This window comes from Mirounga angustirostris, unplaced genomic scaffold (assembly GCF_029215605.1).
Source record: "Mirounga angustirostris isolate CCGP_5_RB_7025 unplaced genomic scaffold, mMirAng1.0.hap1 SCAF_15, whole genome shotgun sequence".
Taxonomy (NCBI): Eukaryota; Metazoa; Chordata; class Mammalia; order Carnivora; family Phocidae; genus Mirounga; species Mirounga angustirostris.
In genome coordinates this window covers 23,026,060-23,041,686 of record NW_026991723.1, presented here as the reverse complement: position 1 = coordinate 23,041,686, position 15,627 = coordinate 23,026,060, and the positions used below count along the sequence as shown (strand labels likewise).

Sequence of the window (15,627 nt, the reverse complement as noted above, 5' to 3'; positions counted from 1 at the left end):
TTCTTGGCATATAGTATACTTTAAAGTAAATCTTATAACATCAAAAGATTTACTGTGTAAATAGCAGTTAAAACATATATGCTCCTGGGCGCCTGGGTGGCTCAGATGGTTAAGCGTCTGCTTTCGGCTCAGGTCATGATCCCAGGGTCCTGGGATCGAGTCCCACATCGGGCTCCCCGCTCGGCGGGGAGCCTGCTTCTCCCTCTGACCCTCTCCCCTCTCATGCTGTTTCTCTCTCGCTCACTCTCTAAAAAAAACAAAAAAACAAAAAAACAAAACATATACGCTCCTGAATTTCGGTCTCTCACAACACATCGAGGGATACCTACTTTTGGGTCCCCAAGACTGGCCTGCCTTGTCTGACATGGACACAGTAAGGCATCAGGAGAAGAAATCAATCTACTAAAGAAGTCCAAACCTGTTGATTGACTAACAGAGAACAGCAAAAAACAGCAGCATGAGGTTGAGCGGTGTGCCTGGCTTTGACCCTGACAGCAACCCAGGCCTAGGCAGAGGTCAGAGGTCACAAGGGATCCTAACATACATGCTGTCTCTCCTAGTTTGGACCAGCTGGTCCTTCAGAGGTAAACACGGAACAGCGAGCTCCAAGCGTATGATGTCAATGTGTTAGTGGCAGTGCGACAGAAGATGTGAGAAGTGTCAGGGAATGCTACTGCAGGGTCTACTCTCGGACCCTCACAGAGCATCTCATGTGTTACTCAGACCATTCATCAACCACTCGCATGGGCAGAAAATGACAAGCAAATTGCAGGTCCCGTCAAACACTTCTTGTGCTGATGCATCCACAAGACAATCTATGGGGAGGACTCCCCCAGGAGGGGTAGAAGTTTATGAGTCAAGTGATTAAAAGCGACTTCAAATCCAGCCTTTTTAAAAGCATGAACAAGGCTATAACTCAGTAGTACTTTCCCCAGGACCCCGCAGCCAAGTATCTGAATCCAGTGCAGGCGCCTGCAGGGACCCTGTATGTCTGTGGGACGAGGGACGGCAGAGCCACCCAGTCGGCGGCTCAGGTCCCGCACACAGAAAGCCCCACTGCGCCCCTCCCTGCTTGGATCACTTTGGGCAAAGGACCCCACTGACACTCAGTTTCCTCCCCTGCAAAATGGTAGCTACCTTGATCATAGTGTTGCTTCGAGCAATAGAGTTAGCTAATCATTCATTCTTTCAAAAGCTGTAGAACAGTGCCAGGCAAGTAGGAGGAGATCAGGAAACGAGAAGAAGTAAGAAGGAGCACCCCAGTGCTTACTCTGTGCCAGGTATAGTTTTAAGAACTTTAAGTGCCTTTATGTCATTATCTCAACAACACTAAGACAAGCATAATATGATCTGCATTTTGTAACTGAAGGACTCAGGCCTCCAACCCAGGTGGTCATCTGACCCCCAAAGCCCATGCTCTTCACCAAAAAATGGTGACCACTGTTTGTCCTGAGAATGACCTGAAGGGGACAAGACCCTATCAACAAACAGGCCGAGGCCTTCCTTTCTTCTCCCCCTATTTCCCTCTACCCCATGGAAGCCCCTCTTCCTGCACTCAGGGGGAAACCTGGGCTTCTAGGAGCTCCCAAGCCCTGGAGGGGTTGCCGAGGCCAAGCTAAATGGTTCGGGGCTGAAGGGAGATCATTCCAGAGTCTTTTCAAGCTTTGCTCTGGGCGCTGAGCCTAACCTTTATTTTGTAACTGATTTACTCTACCCAGAAGTCAGCTTCGGCTACCTTCTGTGAGAAGTGGGTAGACTTGGGAAATACTCGGCTGGCCAACCAGAAAATTAAATAAGAAAATCATCAGGCCCTGAAGCCTAATTCTCAAATGCCAAACAATTCAGAACAATGAGTCACTTTTTCAAAACAGAAAATACTCGTCATCCAGTGTTTAAGTTCTTGCAGCATAAAATAGCGTTAAGGGTTCAAAACACAGCGTGAAAGCCTGAGTTCTAATTCCAGCAGTAGCTGTGTGGGCCTGAGCAAGTTTCTTACCCGATCTGTGCTATAGTTACATCATTTATCACATGGGAATAACAATAGGCCCTACCTCAGAAGCTGCTGTGAGGATTAATGAATTAATATATGTATGTACTTTAGAACATGCCTGGCACATCATCAAAGCTATATAAAAATATTAGCTTTTCTTATTATTCTGTTATGTTTCAGTACATGTATACGGGCTTTGCAGCAATGTCTTTAAAGAATAACTTTGCTGATGTTTTATTCCTTTTGAAAATGGTTTCCCTGTTTTTACCATCTCACTACCAGCCGCCACCCCTCCCCTAAAAAATCCCCTCCCCCTATCTCATCTTTTCCTTAAAAGCAGAGGAAATTACATCTAAAAGCCTCATGGAATTACAACACTCAACATGCTCATAAAAGTCAGGAAATGCGAAAGTTAGAATTCTCTAAAGACATTAACTCAGAATCAGACTCTGAGATATATTTCCGAGGGCTCAAAGTAGCCTCTTAAAGTTTCTGGAGGGAGCCTTCAGGCCTTCACTAACTGCCCCCTCCTCACCAGTTGCTCTGTCCCTCTAGAATGCCTCCTGTGGACATCCGCTAGACCCTTTCAAAGGCATACTGCCCTGGCGCAAAACTCACACCCAGCCACCGCACAGAGCAGTGGTCTTCAGACTCCATGAGCCTCGGATTGTCCTGGAGGGCTTGTGAAAAACACGGAGGGCCGGGCCCCCACTGCCAGTTCCCACTCAGTAGGTCTGGGGTGGAGCCTTAGAATTTGGGTTTCTCACAAGTGCCCCAGTCTGGATGCCGATGGTCTGGAGCCCGCTTTGAGAACCATGCCACAGCATGTGCCTGCACTCCAAATACACTCTCCTCAAATCCCAGACCCCGACCAACCGCACCGCAAATGGGATGAAAAATTCTGTTCCCGTGTGTATATTACTCCTCAATTTTTTGAGAAATGGAAAGCAAATTCTATTCAAAGCCCACCACAGCCTCTGCAAAACAAGGCTCACCTCATTTCAGGCGCCTGCCTCATTCCACCCACCTTTATCCTTGCAGTCAGTTTCTGCCTCTCTCTTTGCGCAGATGGTCAGGACTGTGTGTATGTTTATACGTCTGCAGCCCTGCTTGTTTACATGTACACATTTGTGTTTCTCCTTCTCCCCCATTAAACTATAAAGTCCTTGAATGTCTTTCTCTCTAAGGCTCCAACAGCACCTGATGCTGAACACACAGTGGGTGTTTAATACACGCAGTTGACGGATAAATGTTGACTTTTTTATTGTACCTGGGAAGCAAAGTGAAGAAACAAATATTGCCATGAGAACTTTAAACTTTGCATCAGAGACCAAAGCCTGTTTATTTTTGCAGCATTAATGTAGCCAAAAGATGACTTTCCACTCACATGTAAATATGCGATATGTTGCCAATGAGCATTTTAAATGCTTTGATGCCATTCTCAGAAATACCATCTGTGCCTCTTCTTCTCACATAGTTATCAGAATGAGTAATTTAACATAGGGGAGTCTGTTGCATCCTTAAAGGGAATCACAAGAGAGAGACAAGTTCTAGGAATATTAATGTAATTGTAATCAACTTTTATTTTATGGGACATTCATGCACGTATGTGCACCAACTACATCTCAATCTCATCTTCTCAGGATTAGATAAAGGGATGGTATTGGCCTGAATACTTTCTGAGAGTTAACAATTAACCCAGAAGTTATTATTATCATGTACTGATTTACAAATCACATGAACTTAATTCGTCAATGGATGAGATCATTATTGTCTTAGCTATTGAACAGCTAGGAATTGAACTTCACCAAGTTAAGGACAAAGTATATTACCAGTCTTTTCCAAGCAAGCAAAGGCTAGGAGGGAGCCAATCAGAAAGCACAGCTCCCGTCTGAATGTCCTCTGAGGTCCAGAATATACATTAACTGTAATGACATTGGAGGTCAAATATTTACCCAATTCTGTTGAAAGAAGTCTGTGTTATACCTACTCCCAGTCGATGTGACGACGTGTGGCCTTTTAAGATTTTTTTTTTTAAAGGATTCAATGCTACATCTAACCTTCTACTGATCCTATTCTTTCCCAATCATTAAATTAAGGAGAATTTTGCTGGTGCATTCTGAACACTTGGTTTCTTTCAGCTTCAATCTTTCCAAAGTTCAACGAGGGACCAATAATGAGTTCTAACTGAGAATAAGTGTAGGTTGTTTCTGAATTTTTAAAAAAGTGATTTCATGCTATTGTTACTTTCATAATAAAACGTAGTAACATCTGGGTTGATTTCTTTCACTGGTCCGATTCCCAGTGTTGCTTTTATTCACCCAAGTCAGGTCTTGTTTTATAAAAGAAGCTGTGTTCATGCACTTGACCTAGCCTTTTCTTACACATACCACATAATTATAGGCGGCACACTTCTTCCCCTTGCAATTAATTAATCTTTATCCCCCAAAGAAATCAGCACAGTAGAGGATAAAGGGTATTCTTTTGTCTTTAAAGGTTAAAATCACATTTTGCCATACCACATACAGATTTCAAGCCAGACTCTGTTTTTGTTTTTGTTTTTTTTAAGTAGGCTCCACACCCAGAGTGGAGCCCAGTGCAGGGCTTGAACTCACGACCCTGAGATCAAGAGTCAGATGCTTAACTGACTGAGCTACCCAAACGCCCCTCAAGCCACTCCTTTTTAATTTTTTTTTTATTTTAGGGGGCATCTGGGTGGCTCAGTCAGTTAAGCGTCTGCCTTCGGCTCAGGTCATGATCTCAGGGTCCTGGGATGGAGCCCCGAGTCCAGCTCCCTGCTCAGCAGGGAGTCTGCTTCTCCCTCTCCCTCTGTCTGCAGCTCCCCCTGCTTGTGCTCTCTCGCTCACTCTCGCTCTCTCTCTCTGAAATAAACAAAATCTTTATATATTTTTATTTTTTAATTGAGATATAATTGACATATTGCATCATGTATGTTTACAATGCATGATGTGTTGACATGACACATTTATATATTGCAGTATGATTACCACTGTAGCATTAGCTAACACCTCTATCATGTCACATAATTATTTCTTTTTTGTACTAGGAACAATTAAGATCTAGTCTCTCAGCAACTTTGAAGTTTATAATGCAGTCTTGTTGAGTGTGATCACTATGCTGTGCATTAGACCTCCCAAATATATTTCTCTACTAGTTGCAGGTTTGTACCCCTAGACAACATCTCCCCAATTCCCCCAGCCCCAAAGTCCCCGGTAACCACCATTCTACTCTGTTTTTACAAGCTCAGCTTTTTTAGATTCCACATGTAAGTGAGATCATATACTTAGTATTTGTCTTTCTCTGTTCAGCCAGTCAGACTCCTGGCTCATTGGAATGGCCTTAAAACCAAAAAGGCAGGTGCTTGTACATTAAAATAGGCCAAGAATAGCTATGGTCAAGCAAAGGGGGGAATAATCCTGATCTTCCTCTGCTACTTCAGAAGCAAAGTTAAAACTGACTTCAAAGGAAACCAATATTCGGATCAATTCCGAGAAGATGAGAATTCATTCCAGTTCAACCACCGCAGGAAACTGTGGATAATATGAAAGTAAGAGTCAACACAAACCCAGTCTTCAAGAATGTTAGAGAACATTAAAGGGATGATAAGAGGTCAAAACCATTTGTGGCAAAGTACTTTTATTCTTCTAGGATTTTGTTGTGGTTTATTTCCTAAATTGTGTTGTTTCCAGTTAATAGGCGCTTCTTAGACTTAGGAATTAATAAAAGATTATAATCAGTGGTGTAATTAACAATGTGTTTTCATTAATACAGATTTTTCAAAGCTAGCTAATAGTCCTTTAGTGAAGAAATTCTTACTGAGAAAAAAAAACCTAATCCTTTTGTTTGTTTATTAAGTTTACGTTCGTGGGGCAAAAAAGAAAAAGAACTAAATCTTTAGTGAAAAGACTGGAACTGAGCCCATTTTCTGCATTTCACTTATGGGAGAATGCTGTCAACTTAGCATTTTTGCAATTAGGCACTGGTTCTTTGCCACAAGGTAAGATTCATAGAGGGTTTGAGCTCCTCACATATAAATTAATTGGAGTTGTTTTAGGCTGAGTCTACCACAATTTCTCTTCCCATGCCGCACGTTTATACCTGTAAGTTTTTTTTTTACTCAGATGTTACCTGTTGCAAAATTAATTGCATCCCCATAAAAGTCTTCTCAAGTACCCAAATATATCATCCCATCCATCAGCAAACTTTCAGAATCTCCCCAGCTATAAGCGTTCCATGTATTTCTAAAGACATGTTCCTTTGAAGTGTAATGCTTTTGCAAAAACATGTCTCGGCGACCTCAAGCTCTGTGGTGTTCGTCACTGCTCTGAGGGTACCAGACAGGGTGATGGAGGTTACCTGGCATGTGGTGGCCTGAGCAGGCACCTGAGCTTCAGAATCAGACCTGGGTTCAAGTGCCAGCTCCAGTACTCAGCACCCATGTGACCTATGAGATTTTGTAAGCCTTCCAAACCTCAGTTTATCATCTGTAAAGCAGGGATGAGAAAGACCTAATGGGACGACTGCAAGCATTTAAGAAGATAATGCAGGTAAGCCACTTTGTTATCAACACACTGGGTATCAACACATAGTACCCACTCAATAAAATGCACTTGCTATTGTTATAATTGCTTGGTTGTGGTTCAGTAACTCCCTCCCCAGAGGAAAGTGCTCTTTCAGCAACAGTTTAAAAACACACAAACATTTCCCCCGAGAAATGGCTCATCCACATTACTCTGCTACAACACCGCCGAACGTCTTGTTCACCTACAAGCTGATCTTCATTCAATGTCTTTATGACAACACCCAGCCCACAAGCATTTGGAAGTGCTTACTTTGCACCTGGAAAAGCAAATAATGCTACCCTGTCATATAATGACATCCCTGCCTTTCTAGATCTCACAGATCTCATAATTTCATGGAAAAAGATTGAGAGGGAAAAGAAATCAGTGAAAAGGAATTAGGGAAATGGCAGACGAAGGAATCTTTTTAAAAGAGGCCATCTTGAAGGATGACTAGGAGTCTGTCAGGTAGAAAGGACAGAGGCCAGGTGAGAATGAGGCTCAGAGCAAAATATCGGATGAGGCAAGTTATTAATCAGAAGTTGACTAACGATGACAAAATCAGAACAAGAGAAAGAAAATAAATGGTAGGGGGAGCACTCTTGCACCTAAGGTTTGAGGAGAACACTGAGGTCTCTCCAGCTGACCGCAAAAAGCAGCTCTCGGAGACAAGACTGTGTCTGCTACCAGGACTTATGGGTCTCTGCTTGAAAAGCTGTAAGTTTTGCCTCTCTATGAACTCCACTTTCCATACTGGCATGTCCACGACATATTGTTTCTTTTCTTCCAAATGTATATTCTCTATCTGCTAAATGCTTTGCTTATAAATGTAAATAATAAAATCCAGATGACTTCAGCAAAGAAACAGAAAACAAAAAATCATGCTCGTCTAATGACAACTCCTTTCGACATTTCTGCTTTAAGTCTATAGTCTGCCCTTGGAAGGGTCGGGGTGGGGGGGGAGGTATGTCAGTCCCCTGATAAGAGCTGTTAAGTTCTGTGCCCTCATTATGCACCAGTCCCTTTCCCTTGTTGCCTCATGAAATCCTCCCAATAGCCTTAGGAAGAGTGGGACCACTCCTATCCATGTTGTATACAAGCAGAGATGAAACTTGAGAAATACCTGGCCCAAGACCACACACACCCACTTGTGACAAGGCACAGACCTGACCACAGGTCATATGACTCCACTGCCAACATATCGTAATGCCTGGCACAGCGGTTCCCTATACCAGGTCTTGACCTGGGGCCAAATAGTAAGGACAAGTTCATGGTCTGTTGTGGAATGAAAAACCAAAGCCCACTGTATTGACATTTTACATACAGATAGGTTTATTAAAGAACAGTTCTTTAAGAGATTGTGCTTACTTTTTCTTTTTGTATCACACTGTCAGTCCTTTATTTTATGGGATGATGAAATTGAAGACAGTAATTGCTTTCTTTATGATGCCCTACTTATGAAACAAAACCCCCAAAAGTTGGCATCTGCTGTCAGTTTTTAATTTTAAAAATTTGTTTTCATTCCCAGAAATCCAAAATCTAAAATTTATTACTGGGCGAGAAAATATCTTCCTCCCTGGAAGGCACATGTTTATTTTCTGTTGTCCACATGACTAGCCATTGTCATCTTGAACTTGCAATTTTTCATTGCCTGATTTTTAAGTGCTGCCACTTCTCTTCCCCAAACTTGGACCCATCTCTTAAATGCATTTATATTTATAGGAGGAGAGTAAGTGAATAGATAATAGAATAGCTTTCTTTTACTGTGGTTTCCACAACAGTGAAAAATCCAGGCTTTTCTTATCATAACTGGCTGGAAACATTCCACACTGGAGATGTCAAGTCATAACAATGTGGGGGGGAAAAAAGCTCACTTTGCTCTCAGAACGACACAGTTCTTCTATAGAAAAGACATTCTTAAAAGCTGTTTGCAATATCCTACATTAATTTCCTCTGGAAAGGCATCTCATACAAAGGGGTCTTATAAATGGATTAAGTGTGGCTGAGCGCAAAAGTACAGTAAGCCCTCTGTCAGATGCTCTTGAGGGTGGATACCACAAACAGGGGCTTCCTTCATAAGGGTTCCTTGCAAATAGCTGACTTGGAAGTTTTGTGACCAGTAATAACCTCCTTAAAAATAAACCACTTATACCATCTGCTTAACAGTAGTCTCTAAATTATACCAGGAATGTGTGGCTTTTCTGTCCTGGAAAATGTCTTCCACGTTGACAAAAGGATAAACAGAGGGAGGAGGCAGGGGCTGGGCAGCGCTGGATCTTGGAATGCCATCACTGTGCACCAGCATTGTTTGGTCCCTGCCTACTACGCTCAGCATCTTCTGCAGCAAGAGTAAGTTTCCGATGGGGAAGAGCAAGGACCCACCTCAGCATTTCTGAGACCAAACAAATCAAAGTTGGACAAGGATAGGTGAGGACAAGCAGGCAGAGGAGCTAGAACGAGCCCTCAGAGCTGGGCAGGGGGTGGGGGGAGGAGGGGGAAAGAGGGTGTTGGTTGTAGCCCAGGCTTTGATTGCTGAGCCAACTGAGACATGAATGCAAGAGTGGAAGAGAGATTAGGATACCGTTTTTAGTATCTGACAAGAATGTATTAGAAATAACTACTTGGACCAGAGACCAATATGGTTTTTATATCTTTCCTCAAAATGTGGATTCAGGTAAATCCACAAGGGGAAAGTGAGCTTTGCAGAGAATTCATTATCTAATCTAACTTACGTCCCCTTGGACGTAGCATGACTCGGATTCCACTGAGAATTCAGGAGAAAATGGCCCCCTGTGAGCCATTTCACCCACTCACTCACCCCACTGAGCCATGTGGGGCTCTCATCATCTCACATTTCCCTTCTCCGTGGGGAGAGCCCAGGAGAGAGCAAGGGGAGATGGTCATTTCTCCCCAGTGCCCCTCAGAAGGAAAGTTCGCTGGGAAGGGTGAGGAAGGCATGTAAGGAGAGGAACAAGTGAGAAACTGCAGCATGTTGAGCCCAGAGGATCTCCCCAACCAGATCACAGTTTCTGTAAAGCAACAACTTCAAAATTCCTCCAAACTCAAAAAAGCTGGCTGAGGCCACCTCTCATATGGTAAGAGAAACAATTTTGTCCGACACTTACTCCAAAGTGCTGTGCCTTGAATCACAGAATTATAGAGTTTTACTTGGCTTTTCTTTAGTTAAGTAACACAAGCAGGCGCCAAGCTAATATATAAAACTTAATTGAGCCTTTCTCTTAAACAATTTTTTACTCTTCAAAATGCAGCCAAACATGACAACAAGAGTGGGATGAAACAATTCTCAGAAAGAAAGCACTGTGTTCAGGAAATGAGAAAATTAAAATGAAAAGAAAAATACTTGCACTTACACCAAATAAACCGTATTTTAGTGGGTGTCATCCAAGCCAAGAGTTTTCTCAAGCAAAGTGCAGACAAGCTCATTTGAAATTAGAAGTCTTCATGCTTCACCCAATCAGCAATCTCTGAGGTCAGTCTCCATTATGTCCTGAAGTACCAGGAGAAGGACGTTCCATTGCTGGTTCCAGATGGATGCATTCTCTCTGTGATGCAAGTTTTCAGAGGAGTGCATTACACCCATGTGTGTACATGTGTACGCGGGCACATGCGTGGTGGAAGGCACCAAGCAGTAGTGTTCAGGAGCGCCCAGGTTGCATTTCTGCTCCCAAAGGGTGGAATGAACAGAATGTCATCACACTGTGGACAAGCTTCTGGTCCTGTGAGCAGGTGGGCTGCTGGCCTGCCTTCAAAACTCTCTCTTTCCTCTCAGGCACGGTCAGCCCTCGTGCAGATAAGAAAGGGGAAAGAAACCAGAGGTACCCTGAGCCAGGCAAGAGGTCGATGGTGCATACAAGAAGGAAGACTGAACTCCAGCTACTCCCAAATCCCACCTGATTTGTGGTTCTTCCTTTTCGAAGATTAGTCAAGGCAAAGTTGGGAGCTGACGATGAGAACTTATGAATGTCAGGATGTTGAGACAAAGGTATCTCATGGGACAAAAGAAGAGATGCGAGGCAGAGTCATTTGGATACTTGTCTTGGCTGAATCCAAACTCAGACTCTACATTGTTGCACTTGGGTCTTCAAATGGTGGCCTCTCGTTGACATTTTGGCACTTCTGGGATTTCTCTATCATATTGCACATATTTATTTGGGTAGCTGGGCCTCAATCTTCTTCAGATGGTTTTTAAAACATCTCTTATTTCATCAAGCTGGAGAACAACAACTGCAGTCCAGAAGCCTACTTGAGTTTCCCTCAAACTTAGCATATGTTTTCCCCTTCTTCCTTTCATTCTAGGCTCCCCTAACCCTCACCTTTTTTGTTCCTTTCCTGTAACTTATTCAACATATGCTGCCTGGGACTGACAGTGAATACATCCCTTTTAAACCTAGAAATTAACTACTCTTGAAAATTTCTCAAGGCAACATTCCTCGGAGTCCAACAATCATATAATAAACTATTATGAGCAAAGCATCCTATTATGTGCTTTGGAGACAAAGCAAAAGCATGCCAGTCCTATATATTTAGTTATCTACTGCTGCATAACAAATGACTCCAAAACTTAGCAACTTAAATGATAGACGTTTATGATCTTATAGTTTCTGTGGCTCAGGAATGGAGAAGCAGCTTCAGTTGGTGGGTCTAGCTCAGGGTCACTCAAAAGGCTGCAAATCAAAGTGTGGGCAGGGTCTGCGGTCACTTCAAGGTTCAACTCAGGGGAGGACCCGCTTAATATGCTCACTCACACGTGCCTTTCCTCAAGGCCACCTCCATGCTTCTCCATGTGGCCTCTCATCCTCCAGGGCCTTCCTAGCAGGATAACCTGGGCTTGTTTACATGGTGGCTGGGCTGGTGGGTGGGGAGTGGGGTGGGGGGAGAGGGAGAAGGGGGAAAGAGGGAGACAGAAGGAGAAGAAGCAGGAAGAAGAAAGGGAGGGAGGGAGGGAGGACAAGCAAGAGATCATGACAAGATGGATGTCAGTCTTTTTATAACCTTATCTTGAACTGACATCCCATCACTTCTGCCACAGAAATAGATCAACCCACATTCAAAAGGAGGGGAATACAAAAAATAAATAAATTAATTAATTAATTAAAATTTTTAAAAAAGGAGAGGAATTCACAAGTCATGACTACCAACAGATGGGGATCTTTGGGGGCCATTTTAGAGGCAGCCTACCACACCCTGCCAGGCTCCACATCTTGGACAAAGATTGACACATACCGATACAGCATTGGAAGGAAGTTCTAGTAAGTTCTTTGACAATGGTAGAAGGGAAATGCTCCAAGATGGTAGGAAAAGGAGAACTTAATTTCATTTGTGAGATGCTGGCAAGGCTTCTTGAAGAAAGCAAAATCTGAGCAAAGTCTCAAGTAGACCTCAAAAAAGGCATTCCAGGCAGCCAGGAGAGCTTGAGCAAGCGGTCTGGGATTTGAACAAGCACCAAAATCACCTGGAGGGCTTGTTTAAATGCAGATGGCTGGGCCCCACTTCCAGAATTTCTATTCAGTAAGTGGTTGGGGCAGGGGCAGGCCATGTTGATGTCCTCGGTCCAGGGACCACACTTTGAGAAATGTTGAGCAAAGGATCAGAAATAGAGCATATTTGGAAAGTGACAAATAGACGTTTTTATTTGTCAATTTGGACTGATTCAATTAGTTTCAAGATCCTCTTAGAATCAGTGGAAATGAAAGGCATTAGTCTGTACTTACTGAATGCCAAAACTATCCACTTTTAATGCTGGGAGGGATTCAGAGAATCTAAAACCATCATTTTTCCAATGAGGAAAGTGAGGGTAGGGGGTGAGATAGTGAGAGTCTTCTTTAAAATCAGATGGATTTTTGTGGTTCCCTCACTCAAGGGCTCCTGAAAGTACTATACTGGAGTCCTTTTCCTTTCAAGTCTGAGTGCTTTCTATTTGAAATGGGCTAAGGAGTTTGTGATCGACTCCCCAATAGGATACTCACCCTCCATAAAATGCATAAGCCCATACTGTGGTATGGAAGGGAGGCTGAAAGACCTCTCACAACACCTTGGGGTCCATTACACAAGGCTCCTGTGCAGAAGGCTGTGTGTAACTCCTTCCTGGCTTCCATGTCATGAGAAGCCTTCCCCACACCTCTGCGGTCCGTTAGCCTCCCTCACCCTTTCTTTCACAAAGCCTCAGGTGTACAAAGTTGGGTGCCTAAACTTCTCTGCAACACTTGGATTTGGGTTGCTGTTTCTTTTCAAAGTCTAAATAATTAGTAAGATCTAAGTGCAAACCGGAATGCATCCATCTTGGCTCCTGAAATATGCTTTCTTTGGAAACAGGGGAGTGAAACCCTGTAGTTTATTCCTTGCAATGTGTGCACAAAATTAGCTTGGTGCCTTTGTTCTGTTGTCTGAGCTTTTGACACCTTTTATTTGACTGTACTTAGGGAAACAATATGAAGACATTTAAAGAAGCCCAAGGGAATGTCATTTGCACATTCAAACGCAGGCATTTGTATAATTCTCCTCTCCCTGACTTCCTCACTGTCGCTCTTCCTCCAGTCCCCTCCATCCCACTCTGACACAGATTCTTGCTCCAAAAGAAACAAAAACTCGAAAGGCAACTGAACTGTAACTCCCTTTCCACTTGTGGTTTCTGCATCAACTTGCAGGAGCACAGGTGTCTCTTCGATTGTGACATTCTGAGAAGTCCTCGAGCTCACCACCCACACTTCCTCCCGAGGGCAGGACCGGTCCCGAGCTTCAACCTTGAATAAGAAGATAACCTACAGACAGGCCGAGGTGAGCCAAAACCTCACTCCAGCTTCTCTCATGCCCAAACCTGGTTTCTGAGCATACATTTGCTCACCGGTATAAAAGGATGCCACATAGCTAACGTCTCCTTGAAAAGCGGAGAGGTGAGAATGGCAAACTGTAAATCCATTTTATTCACTGCCTTTACCAATTCAACCACAAATTGTTTCCTCTTCTCCCACTGAGCACCATTTAATGAGCTGTATCAGGCGTAAAATGGAAGCAGTGAACCACAGATGGGAAGAGAACACATCATGTGAGCAAGCGCACGGGTCAGACCCTGCTTTCCCCACTTCCCAGCTCTTTGGCTGAGTTACTTAACCTCTCCCGGCCTCGGGTTCCTCATTTGGGCCTTGGCTTCCCTCGCCTAAAATGGAGGGAGTAAACTGGAGCTGTTGTGAAGATCACAAACTCCATGTGAATACAGCAGGTATTCAATAAATGGTAGTCGTGACAGACCAGGCATTTAATAAACACATGACGTTTGTCCCAAAGAAGCTCATGATCTTTGTAGACATTGTTCGCAGATGGATTCTGTTCTTCATTGGCTCAGGACCACTATTGTGTTATCATACTCTTAATTCCGGCTGAACAAGAGAAGTCCAAAATTACCTGAACATGAGTCCAGGGTCGGCCTCTGCCTGCAAACCTCTGCGCTGAAATGCCTCGTATGCTTTTTCCAACCAAGAGCGTGTCAGGAACAACGTTGTTTTCTAAGCCGTTAGTAGGGAACCGTCAGAGAGGAATCATTCCCTGTATCTTCTGGGGGTTGGTAGGAAAAAAAAAAAGACTTAAGAAATGTTGGAGGTTGAAGCATCAGCCACTGACCTATATTCATCGGAAACAAAGATGACTTTTCAGAAGACGAATCTGTGGTGCACAGAGTCGTAGAAAGAAAGACACTTGGGCTGCGGAATCCCCCCACCTTCTCAGGGGAGGCTCCTGCCTCCGCCTGCCATTCATCAGCCTTGATTTTGATGGGACGATTTTTAGTCAGCTGCCTCGATCATTTTGGCACAGACAAAAATCCTTTAAAAAATGTTACACTTCATCAAAGTGTATCATGAGACTTCACAGTCATTATGTGAATGGCCCCTCTGATGTGCTACACTTGGCAGAGACACAAACGGTAGGGGGTGTACGAGAAGAAAGCCAGCATTTCTTGTGGAAAGCCGGCAAGCCTCGCCAAGCTTCTGTCAACAACTCCGCGCTCTGATCCGATGCACTGAGCGTGCTGATGATGCTCTTGTTTCTGGAGGAAGTAAACAAGAAAATGAATTCCACCGCGCAACACAGCCTCTTTGTATCTTCAAAATGGTGTGACTGGACCCGAGCCAGCCGCGCTGAAAGTTTGGCCATTTATGTCATCAGGGACCCAGTACTGATGGAGGCTTGGATTATGACTTGGACCCAGCTAGAAGACCCTTCAGGGGCAGCCACGCAGCAAATAAAGGCATTGATTGGTTGTTGGGTCAATTTAGCCGTAAGGGTCCAGAGCACGGCTCTTTTGAAAAGCCTAATGGATTAGCTACACAACCAGTCCCACTGTAGGCCTTATTTTTCAAGTAACTTCAGGACGGTTTTCCAGCTTGGCAGGGAGCTAACTCTTCCTCCAGAGCAAGCTTCAGAGCGGTGCTTGTTATCAATAGTGGCGCTCAAAGGATTAGACACAGCGGGCTTTACAATTTAATGAAAACAGCTGTTGAAACAACAATTAAGGCAAACAATAGTTTGCATGGAAAACTATTAATTATGTAAAGTTATGCAGAAAGTGGAATACCCTTCTATTCAGGGCCTTCTAAAGCGACTGAGCCGCCTTCCATGCCAAGGCTTCAAGTGTCAGGAAGTGGGGTGCTTGTAGGAAGCGGCTCCGTCGCTGGTGGGTTGAATGTGAGTAGGGCTCCAGGCTCCCAGCTTGCTGCAATTCGAGTCACGGGTAAAATATTCGGGAAAAGAAGATGAGTTAAACTTACATTACCTTGGGTGCCTCAGATTTTTCAGACTAACTCAGAGCTGTCTTTTCACAAGTCTCTGAAATCCAGTTTAAGCCTTGTGGTTGGGATCGATCTCTGATTTTGCTTTAAACACACACACACACACACACACACACACACTAATCCCCCAAAACCATTTCTTTTTTTTTTTTTTAAGATTTTATTTATTTATTTGACAGAGAGAGAGCACAAGTAGGTAGAGAGGCAGGCAGAGGGACAGGGAGAAGCAGGCTCTCTGCTGAGCAGGGAGCCCGAC

General features: G+C 43.8%; 1 long non-coding RNA gene across 2 annotated transcripts in view; it reads right to left on the bottom strand.

Annotated features, from left to right (window-relative positions):
- LOC129045738 (uncharacterized) overlaps positions 1-15,627 on the bottom strand; it is a 171,330-nt gene that overhangs the window by 32,099 nt on the left and 123,604 nt on the right. For both annotated transcript variants that reach the window (XR_010407714.1, XR_010407713.1), the window contains one exon: positions 9,942-14,629. This is a non-coding gene — a long non-coding RNA (uncharacterized LOC129045738). The remainder of the gene's footprint in view (positions 1-9,941; positions 14,630-15,627) is intronic.